The sequence below is a fragment of the Dromiciops gliroides genome, chromosome 3, assembly GCF_019393635.1.
Source record: "Dromiciops gliroides isolate mDroGli1 chromosome 3, mDroGli1.pri, whole genome shotgun sequence".
In the NCBI taxonomy this organism is placed as follows: Eukaryota; Metazoa; Chordata; class Mammalia; order Microbiotheria; family Microbiotheriidae; genus Dromiciops; species Dromiciops gliroides.
The window spans coordinates 39,604,341-39,616,400 of NC_057863.1; the positions used below are offsets into that span (position 1 = coordinate 39,604,341).

General features: G+C 38.7%; 1 long non-coding RNA gene across 1 annotated transcript; it reads left to right on the plus strand.

Annotated features, from left to right (window-relative positions):
- Positions 1-422: 422 nt before the first annotated feature.
- On the plus strand, positions 423-10,725 carry LOC122751476. The gene is made up of 5 exons (XR_006355788.1): positions 423-460; positions 5,728-5,995; positions 6,672-6,801; positions 7,325-7,390; positions 9,858-10,725. It is a non-coding gene; the product is annotated as an uncharacterized LOC122751476 (long non-coding RNA).
- The last annotated feature ends 1,335 nt before the right edge of the window (positions 10,726-12,060 follow it).

The window sequence follows — 12,060 nt, forward strand, 5'->3', positions numbered from 1 at the left end:
TGGTGGGAGCAAAGAAGAAAGCCAGGACCACATTTCCCCACCATCATTTTTTTTTTCCAGTGGATAAGATAGCAATTATGATTGTTTATTTCACCTCTTCCTTTTCAAAGCTTACCGTTTAATGTTGAAAGGTCAGGAAGTTCTGGCTGCTGCACATCCACAACACAGAAGGAGCTCCTTCCTTAAAAGCAGGCTCACATAATGTACTTGGGAGAACAATGCCACAACACCAACACTGCCCACTTAAATGTAGAAGGGCCCCCTTGTTACAGGAAGTGTGGGGAAACACAAGTGTTAGCTGACTCCAAGTTCCAGTAAATCTTCTTCTTAGTGTGGTTAAGAGAAGTACTTAAAGAACCTAAAATAATCCATAACCATTAATTCTTCACTCGCTACTGTGACAAGGCTGCCTTTGGAGGCGGGAAAAGGATGCTTGCCAATTATCCAAAGGGTTCTTCAGGTCAGTGTTTGCAGGTTTCATAAGATTTATGTTTATTCCATAACTGCGTGTTCCAAGATCAACTCAGCAAGTTATTTTTCAAAACATCAGGAACTGAAATTCATTAGAAGTGATATTTGTGTACCATCAATGCGTATAACTTTTAAAGTCTACACTGTAATAAAGAGCTAATCATTGCTACTTGAATTCGGGTGGCCTAGTATATATCACAATAGCATAAATCATAAGCACTGTTTTGCTATTAATATGAATGTGAGATGTAATTTCAAAAGAGACAAATTACATGCTTTCTTCAGTATTTACATATCTCGTGTCATGAATTTATTTCCTGTTCACGGTAATAACATTAATTATAATAAATTTATTTTATATTCACGGATATGTCATGTATTTATAGAATTTATCATTTATTATACATGAATAAAAGACCACTAGATTTCCCTCCATGGACTCCTGAAGTAGTTACTACTCAGAAATGACTGCTCAGAAAATCAACAAACCATGAACCAAGAAAAATCTAGGAGCTACTTGATGTTAATATTGTCACAGCTAGTGTTATTTATATATATAAAAAATTCAGACCCTGGCCTTGGGAGGCAGAGACTTGGCCTGTGATTTCATCCTGGTAGAGAGCTTCAGGTATAGAAATCCCCTCTACCAATAGCTTTATCTAGGCTCTAAGTTGGAGGGTTGCCTGACTGTGAGATTGGGAGGTTAATGGACTTGTCTAGGTTCCCACAGATGCTGTATTTATTTCTCTTTTTTTTTGTCCTTTTTTTAGTGAGGCAATTGGGGTTAAGTGACTTGCCCAGAGTCACACAGCTAGTAAGTGTTAAGTGTCTGAGGCCGGATTTGAACTCAGATACTCCTGACTCCAGGGCTGGGGCTCTAGCCACTGCATCACCTAGCTGCCCCAGATGCTGTATTTCTCAGGCAAGATGAGTCCAGCTCTTCATGTCAAGGCTGGATCACTTATTTGTTTACTTTATGTAATACAACTCTTATTATAAGCACATGATATAATTCTAAGATGACATTCCTATGGTTATATAGCAAAGGTTTTTGCTAGAAGTCCCAGAGCCAGTTGGGCTCTTATAGGACTGGTGTATAAAGCATAGTGATGTTGATACTTTTTTTTTATAGAAGGAAAATACAGCCAAGACTTTTCATAAATGCAGAATAGACATATAGAAGGCAGCATAATATAGTAACTAGAGATCCAGCCACAGAATCAGGAAGATCTTAGTTCAAGTTCTGCCTCTGACATTGACTGGCAGTACCAACCTAGAGAAGTTATTTAATTTCTTAGGCAATCCTTGATTTGAGTTTGTGGAAGGAATTTCTTCCCTTGGAGTTCTCAATACCAATGAAGTCATAGGTTTGGCCTCCGCCCATGAATCCCCATGGGGGGAAAACATTTTTATTGTTTCTCATTTCAGTAAATACTTATTAAGTACTTACTGTCCTACTATGTGTATATAATTTTTGTACCTTTTCATTTGTGTACATTTTTTTTTTATCTCCAGCCCAGGAAAACATTGACTTTTTGTAGAGAGGGGTGGGTTTGTCTTTGTCTTTGTATCCTCAATACCTGGCATGGTGTCTGTAATATTTCTTATTGAATCATGCTGCTCATTGTCCATCAATAATGAACTCAGGGAAGAAACAAATATCATTTCACCATTAATTTGTTGCTGCTGCTACTGTTCTTGTTGTTGCTGTTGTTGTTCAGAACTCTTCATGACTCCATGGACAGTTGGTCCATAGGAGTTTTCCTGGCAAAGATACAGGATTATTCTGCCATTTCCTTCTCCAGTTTTATACAGGCAGGGCTTAAGCAACTTGCCAAGGGTCACACAACTATTAAGTGTGGGAGGTCAGATTTGAACTCTAGTCTTTCTGACTAAAGGTTCAGTGCTCTATCCATTGTGTCACCTAGCTGCCCCAACCATTAATTCTAGTGAGGGACTAATCAATCAATAAGTACTTATTAAGTACCTCCTATATGAAACACGCTGTGCTAAGCATTGGGAAGACAAATACAAAAGTGAGGTAAACTCTGTTCTTGTACATGTTGCATTCTACTAACAAACAGACATTTTTATAGGAGTGGTGATCCATAGAGTCTTTTGCTCCAATGCCATGGTATGTATCTTTGAGGACCCCAACCTATGCTTTGCTCAAATGTTGTAAAATACTCTTTAAAACAGTACTGTCAAGCACAAACAGAAACAGGACAATTAAACCATATGAAAGAATACTCATGGCTGAATATTGAATCAGAAAACCACATATTAACATTGTCTATGTTCAATTGTATTTTTATTTATTTGTTAAATATTTCCCAATTACATTTTAATCTGGTTCATTCCACTTGGGAGTGTTACAGCCCATGTTTAACACCTCTGCTTTAAAATGTGTGTCCACCATTGCTAAAGGACTGGCTAGGGATGGGGATGGGCAGTAAATGAGCCTAACACTCATCAAAATTAACTCAAAGACCTCAATCTCATTAGAATTGGTTCAAGGAAGGAATAATGTACACACTCAATTGGGTGGAGTAATCTCTATAACCCTGCAGGAAAATAGGAGGGGAACGGATAAAGAGAGAAGGGCAAAAGAAGGAAGGGCAGAGTGGGGGAGGGGACAGACAGAAACAAATCCCTTTTGAAGAGTGATAGGATAATAGAATAAATATCATGGGGCTGGGAATAGGTTGGAAGGGAAACAGTTAACAATAGTAATCATGAAAAAGAGAAAAAGGGAAAAAATTGTACAAAAATATTTATAGCAACTCTTGGTGGAGGCTAAGAATTGAGAATCAAGGGAATGTTCATCAATTGAGGAATGATGGAAAAAGCTGTGTTATATGATTGTAGTGGAATGACTTGCACTACAGAAAATGACAAACAGGATGATCCCCGAAAAACCTGGAAAGACTAATGAACATCAATGTATAGTGAAGTGAGCAGAGCTGAGAGGTCATTGTGCACAGTGACAGCAGTATTGTTCAGTGAGTAATTGTGAATGACTTAATTACTCTCAGCAGTGCAATGATCCAAGACAATCCCAAGGAACTAATGAGGAAGCTTACTATGCACCCTTATAGAAAGAACTGATAAAAAGAACACTTGTGGATTGTACATATACAACCTGATTGCGATTTTGTGGAGGGTGGAGGAAAGGGAGGGAAGGAGGGAGAAAAATTTAGAACTCTAAATCTTATGAAAATGAATGTTGAAAACTACCCTTACATGTAACTGGAAAATAAAATAAATGTTTGTTGAAAAAAAAAAGAAATTAATACAAATGTAAACAGATACTGAGCAAGGAAAAAAAAAATGAAGGACAAATCTTATCTTTTATACTTGAACATATGCATATGAAGGAAGGTCTAACTAGACCTTCAAAGGAAGATAAAACACTAGGTCAGTGGTTTAAGACCCATACCACTGATAAAGTTTCTTCTAATTCTGCGACTTGGGACAAGGAACAGGAAAGATACTTTCAAAAAACTGTTTAAGACAAATTCACTAGAACAAGGGGTGGGAGGTTTGTGGGCATATAGAGGTGCTAGAAACCTCACGCGTTGAGGCATGAGACTCCATAGTGCAGGGGGGTATACAAGAAAGAAATCCTAAAACTCTAGATATATGAAAAGAGATCTTAGAACAACAAATGTTCACTTTAGGAAGGCCACCATCAGGGAGGAGAGAAGAAGCAAACTATCTACCACTTTCCTATTCCTTTTTTTTTTAAGGGCAAATGAGGATTAAGTGACTTGTTCAGGGTCACACAGCTAGTAAGTGTCAAGTGTCTGAGGACAGATTTGAACTCAGGTCCTTCTAAATCCAGGGCCGATGCCTTATCCACTGTGCCACCTAGTTGCCCCTCAAGTACTTATTTTTGATAATTATTTGGCACCTAGAGGCAAAGGTCCACTGGCTACACCCAAGTTACTATTGACATCACAGTGCAGAGTTGCCTGGGAAAAAGATGTGAAGAGGTGGGTAAGTGCAGTTGCCACTAAGTGGTTTGTTTTAGGTGTCTGGGTATCAATAATAATTTAGACAATCCCTTAGGAATCCTGAGGGTGTGTATCACTAAATGTGTCAAAGATTATTCAAGTCATAAAACATGTATTTTCTTTTGTTTTTAAAGGCAGTGTCTTTTAAAAATCCAAACAAGAATATGTTCATTGTCTCATTTCACAGTGGAGTAAACTAAAACCCAAAGAGGTCATGATTTTCTCATATTCACACATATACCTATATATATATATACCTATATATATATGTACAAATACACACACACACACACACACACACACACACACCACCTCCCTAGAGAAAAGCAGCTATGCAAGAATAGAGAAATCAAAGGTAAACAAAGAATGCCTCATCGCATTTCAATTATAATGATAGCATCTTCATGCTTAAAGATTCCTTGAAACACAAAATTTGGAGGAGAAAGAGAACTTAGAGGTTATCTATCTAACAAAAGGCATTCATAAAAAAGGCATTCATTATAGACATGAAGAAACTGAGGCCGAAGGAGAGGATATGACTTGACCAAGGTCATATAGGGAATATTTGAAAGGTGGGATTCAAACCGAGTTTTGCCAACTCCATCCGCATAGCTGTTTACTTACCACACACAATGAGAAGGAGAACTAACCATCTTAAGCCACTCAGAACGAGATTGAAAAGAAATAGTTGAAACTAATTTGAACCCCTTAGAATTAGATCCAACAAAAACTAGTCTGAACTGGTTGAAATCTGAATTGAGGCGAACTACTTCAGACCTATGGAGACTAGTTCCATAAGTTTTTGTGGCTGGTTTGATAAGCAAACATGAATCTTTCAATGAGCCTCTACTCTAATGAGCACTCAGACATGGGCTAAGAACACCATGTATCTATGTCTCTTATTACAGCAAATTGTTATGCTCAGAGCCTTAAGGGGGTTTGAAAGGGAATCTGTATAGAATGGTGAGGACCCCAGATTCTCCTGTTTGTAGATGGCATCATGTTGATTTCATGAAGTGCCAGAATATACCAGATACCCCTGGAGGTGATTTACAATTTCTCAAAATCTTTGGTCTGATCACCCATGCAAGAAAAACCAAATGGATGACCAAAGTCTATTGAACAGATTATGATATGTATTTGGATGGGCAACCTATGCAGTTAGCTTTCTCTCTCTCTCTCTCTCTCTCTCTCTCTCTCTCTCTCTCTCTCTCTCTCTCTCTCTCTCTTTTTCTGACAGACCCTGCAGATAGATGAAACAGAATGAGAGCAGATTGTTTTGCCTTAAGGAAATGACAAATCTTCTTTAATGACTCCAAACTTCTCCCAGAAACAGAGGTCCATATTTTTACTACCAATATCTTGCTGGTGTTATATGAATACAAAACACGGAATATAATAGTTTCTGAAGAATTAAAATGAGAGTCATTCAAAAGGCAATAGAAAGATCCATGGCAGACGTGAGAGTGGGCTGCAACAATAAACTCTGAAGAACTAGAGTAAAAAGGGTAAGAAGCAAAGAAATATATGATTTGGCTGTGTGTGTGTGTGTGTGTGTGTGTGTGTGTGTGCACGCGCGCATGTGTATACACACTGGATGGAAAGTAAGCCACCTACATACTGTGGTTCTAGAAGGTGAGAGGCATGACTCCTGACAGCCAATAGCACTCCCTTGTTCACCATTATTCCAACACTATATCTGTATTCCTTTAATTGTTGGAAGTTTTCCATTTAATATTCTGCTTTGAAATTAGAAACTCCATTGGGAAGACTCATTTATTCTGGAATCAGCTAACATCTTATTAACACAAAACTGAGGACAGGGCTAGGGTGGTAGGAAAATAATATGGGCAGGTATGAAAAAAAGAATAGGTAGAGATAGTTATCAGAGGATACTGGATCTGGAGGTTAAAGGGATCTCAGGGGCTCTCTAGTCCCAAACCCTTCATATTTGACAGGTGAAAAAATAAAGCTGGGGAGATTAAATGATGTGCCTTACATTCACATCCTAAGTAGAGTGTCAGAAGCATGTCATATGACTCCAGGGGTACAGAGGTTATGAGAGAGTGTCCAACATCAATTTCATATGTCTACAGTTAGACCAAAGATAAGAATTTTTTATTAAGGAAAACATAAAGTATTGTTTCCTCTTGAGGAATAATATCCAGGACTTCACTCTTTTAGTGTATCTGCTGTTTGAGAGGTGATGGGCCTACCTCCAGCTGTTCTGATTACAACCGTTCCATGCCTTCTCATCCTCTGCAACTAATGTTCTTCTGGAAATCCACCCCAGGCTATCCACTCAACATGCTGGGTAATTTCTTCCATTCCCCCTTGAGGAAGAATATGAATGGAGAACATGAAATAGTCCATTGGTTATCCCTCATTCTTACTACATGACTGAGGAAGCATCTGGGCGGCATGAGGGATAAAGCACTGGGCCTGGAATCAGGAAGACTTGAGTTACAATCCATCTTCAGACATAATAATAGCTTTATGACCCTAGGCAAGTCACTTCGCCTCTATCTACCTCAGTTTCCTCAATTATAAATAAGTATAATACTAGCATCTGCCTTCCAGGATTGTTGCAGGGAGTCGAATACAATAATATGTAAATTGCTTAGCATAGTGCTTAGTGCATAGCTGGCACTTAATAAAGACTTATTTACTTCCTTCAAACCTTCCTTTCTAAAGCCTTTTTTTCTGATGGATAATGTCCTATATATATCATATCTCCTGCATAATTCTTCACAGAAAATGTATAGAAAACTCATGAAATCCAGTTTTCCTCAAATGATTTCAGTTCTATCACTTGTCCTTACTCTTCTTCTTACTAGGTTGGGATTTTCAGATTGACTTATGGAAGCTCCTGCCACCTGAGGCCAAGGCACATCAAATATTGGGTAAAGAAAATGACATCATAGAATTTCATAGCTGGAAGAGAATTTAGAGGTCATTTGGTCCAACCTCTTTATGTATGAATAATATTTTCTTTTCCCCCCAATTACATGTAGCAAAACAATTTTCATTTTCAAAATTTTTGAGTTCCAAATTATCTTCCTCCCTCCCTCTCCTGCCCTTTTATGAGATTTTAAGCAATTTGATGTAGGTTATACATGTGCAATTGTATAAAACATAATTCCATATTATTCATGTAGTGAAAAAAACAAAATTGCCATAAAAATAAAGTGAAAAACTGTATGCTGCAATTAGCATTCAGACTCTGGAGTTGGACAGTATTTTTCATCATGAGTACTTTGGAATTGTTTTGGATCATTATATTGCTGAGAATAGCTAAGTCATCCACAGTTGATCAGTACATAATATTACTGTTACTGCTTACAATATTGTCCTTCTGCTCTTTTCACTTTGCATCAGTTCATATAAGTCTCTCCAGGTTTTTCTGAAATTATCCTGTTTTTCATTTCTTATAGCACAATAATAATCCATCACAATCATATACCACAACTTGTCTAGCCATTACTCAATCAATGGACATTATCTCAATTTCCAATTTTTTGCCACTACAAAAAAAAAAAAAAAGCTGTTTAAAAATCTCTTTGCGATACAGACCTGGTATTGGTATTGCTGGATCAAAGGGTTTGCACAGTTTTGGAGCCCTTTGGGCATAGTTCCAGATTGCTCTCCAGGATGGTTGGATAAGTTCACCACTACACCAACAGAGCATTTGTGTCCTGACTTTCCCACTTCCAATCAACATTTATCATTTTCCTTTTCAGTCATATTATCCAATCTGATAGGTATGAGGTGGTACCTTAGAGTTGTTTTAATTTGTGTTTCTCTAATCAGTAGTGATTTAGAGCATTTTTATATGAGTTGTTGTTTAGTCATTTCAGTCATGCCTGACTCTTTGTGACCCCATTTGGAGTTTCTTGGCAAAGATACTAGAGTACATTGTTATTTCCTTCTCCAGATCACTTTATAGATAAGGAAATTGTGGCCCTTTGGAATTCTTAGAAGAAGGGGTTTTCTGGTTGATGAAAAATGTTCTTTATTAATTTCCCAGTGGAGAATCACAGGATGTGAATGCTGTCCTTCTAAACCTTCTTTTCAGAGGTCTATTGTCCAGAGTCACACAGCTAGTAAGTGTCTGAGGTCAGATTTGAACTCAGGAAGGTTAGTGTTCCTGACTCCATCCCCAGCACATCTATTGTGTCACCTACATTGAACCACTGAAAGGTGGTACATGGCTCAGGATCACTACATGTCAGATGAAGGATTTGAATCCAGGCCTTCCTGAGTATAAAACAGACTTTCTATTCATGACCCTCCACTGCCTCTCTCCCTGCCACAAAGGAATGATAAATGGATTCCTGAAAATAAGAACTCCAAGGCCCTTGAAATTCTTAGAAGAAGGTGTTTTCTGCCTGATGAAAAATACTCTTGATTATTTTTTTCTAGTGGAGAGTCACAGGATGTGAGTCAAACCATTCTAACGCTTCTTTTTAGAGTTCTGTCCTGGAACAATCTTGTTTCCATTAGTACTGCCAGTTCAAATGTGTTTATTTCCAGGGAGGAAGGGGGTGCCATAAAATCCAGATGCCTGGGAAACCAGGGCGAAATCTGGGTCTCAGAGCCAAAGAACTAAGAGATGTCAGGGTAGGCCAGGGATAAGGGTGAGGGGTGGGGTTTGGTGGTGCCTGGTTGAGAATTAGTAGGCTAAATAGAAGGACCATCAGAAGACTAGTGCTACTATGACCCCAGTCTCCTACAGTAAATAATTCTTCCTTTCCTGGATTTTGGCTTAGCTTAAGACAAATTGGCCATCACCAAGCAAGCTAGCTTCTGTGTTCTGGTGACTCTTATGATCACGATTGAGATGCCAACATGCCCATGGCATGGCTGCTGGTCACGTACCTTTGAATTTTCAAGTTCAGAAACGAGTTTTCTAAACAAAGATAATCCATCTATGGTTTGAATTAACTGAAGGAACTAAGGGAGAACAAGGTAACCCTGGAGCAGATTTATGATCACATAAAATGTTTTAAACAGCGTGAGAGCCTGTCTTTTGTTCACAATAGTCTGAGGACGTTTATAATTTTATTTTAAAAATAAAAAGGCAGTTCTGGAGCTGTGGTAGGAGCAAAGATGCCCTCAAACCTAAATAAAATCTATTTTTACCCTGTTCCATGGAGGAAGGAAGATGGAAAGGAATTTATTAATAAGACATATAACAGCTGAGCCAACCCGAATATCTGAGCTGTAAATTCTGAAACTAGGGGCCCCTGGAAAAAAGCCACACACTAGTTTGTTGGCATTGACATTAACCTGCAGGATAATCGTGAACTATATGAGTGAGTGAATCTGACCTTCAGAAGTTGATGAGCTATATTTTCTTCTTGCTTGCAGGCTAGGAACATGCTGCTGGTGTACCTTCTTGCTGCAGAAGAGAGAATAGATTATCATAGATCTAGAACCACAAAAGGGCCTCAGATGCCATGTGTTCCAGCACATAGGATCATGGACTATACACTACAACTACCCTCAGCTGAATATTTACCTTCTCCATTAAGACTAGACATTGATGGAGAGGTGGATGCTGATAAGACCAACCTGTTCTCCTCCTCTTGGGGCTAAAGAAAAACTGAAAAAGAGCCCAAACCTCCAACATGTGGTTTGTGATATCCCTATGTGTTTAGGATCAGTTATCAAAATTTGCTTACTTTATACTTATTTTATATATTGCCATTCAATCATTGTTCAATTGTGTCCAACTGCGTGACCCCATTTGGGGCTTTCTTGGCAAAGATGTTGGAGTGTTTGACATTTCCTTATCCAGCTCATTTTAAAGATGAGGAAACTGAAGCAAACAGGACTAAGCAACTTCCCCCGGGTCACAAACTAATTAATAACTATCTGAGACCAGATTTGAATTCAGGGAGATACGTCTTTCTGACTATACTCACTATGGTACCACCTAGCTGCCCTTTTATCCTACATACACTTAACATATATACTTCTTGTCTTTCCCATTATAAGTGAATGAAGTGAGGCTCTGTGATATTTCCAGTAGAAGTACAGATCTGAGGGCTGGCATCCAGCCGGCAATGGATACACTGCACCTGGTGGATCCTAGACAGTTGGGAAAGAAAGTTGGTTTAGGTAAGGGATTGTGTCAAGAAAATGGAATGTGGTAGATAAGGAGATTTAGCAGATACTCAAAGGCCCACCTGGAGATTAATCTAAACTGATTGAATTAAGTGAGAGTGATTGACTGCTGAGTAGCCTACTTCCAGTTAACTAGATTGTAAGCACATCTGGCTGGCCCTTAAGAGGGTATTGTTCTCAGAAGCTAAGGACTTTGAACTTTACATCGAGACCACCTTCGGGTCCAGTGAACCAATGAATTTGAATGATGCTAGCCAATCAGCTTGAAGAACCTCCCATTTCTGGGAGGAGAACATGAAGGAGGAAGTTGACGCTGGCAGAGGAGTTCTTCTTGTGGTTGGAGACATTGGCATGGTGGAAGGATGTCATCTGGGCTGGTAGGAAAGCTAGGATTTCCATTCTATAAGAAATCTGTTCTCAATATTCCTCTCTCTTTACTATCTTATATCTTTTAATAAACCCTTAAAAAGCCTAAACTCGTTTATCAGTGATTTTATCCAGTTTCCCCCCAAAACTGGGGGGGGGACAGATTAGAACCCACATTTAGAATTTTAAATTACACAGGTCAATGCATACTTTCCTTCCTTGGCAAAAGATATTCCTAGTCTATCTTCCTGTTGTTCATTGTTCAGGTGGGAAGGGCTGAAGGGAGGAGATGGTCCATAGCTATCCTGGCTATTGGTGAAGGCAATTGCTCCTGGTCTTTGCTCCAACTGGTTCAATTAGTGAAGGAGAATGTAATTGTCCTTCCCACATCTGGCACAGTTTCTGGCACATGGTAAGTGCTTAATAAATACTTCTTGTTTGATTGATAGATTGTTTAGCATCCCTAGAATTTAGCACAATGCCTAACACTTTGTGGGTTCTTAGGAGTATGTCTGTATGTCATCTATCCTCTTAGAATGTACATTCCTGGGCAGCTAGGTGGTGCAGTGAATAAAGCACCAGCCTTGGATTCAGGAGGATCTGAGTTCAAATCTGGCCTCAGACACTTGACACTTGCTAGCTGTGTGACCCTGGGCAAGTCACATAACCCCCATTGCCCTACCAAAAAAAAAAAAAAAAAGAATGTACATTCCTTTTAGTTGGGGATTGGCTCAGCTTTGTGTCTGTATCTCAATAACAATGCCTGGGACATGGTGGGTACTTAAAAACTTATTGATTGAATGAATGAATGCATTTGCCCTTTATGTTTAAGGCACTGTACCAGTTATTGGTGTTGTAAAGAAAAAAAAAATAGATGGATCTTGCCTGCAAAGACTTTGCATTCTGGAAGGGGATAAAATATTTACAAACACAAACAAACAAATTGAGACAAAATACGTATGTAAAATAGAGACAAAGTTATTTTGGTGGCAATCGGAACTAACAACTAGGAGAATAAGGAAAGGTATCTTGTAGGAGGATGATGTTGAACTGAGTTGAAGACAGCAATGTGCTCAAA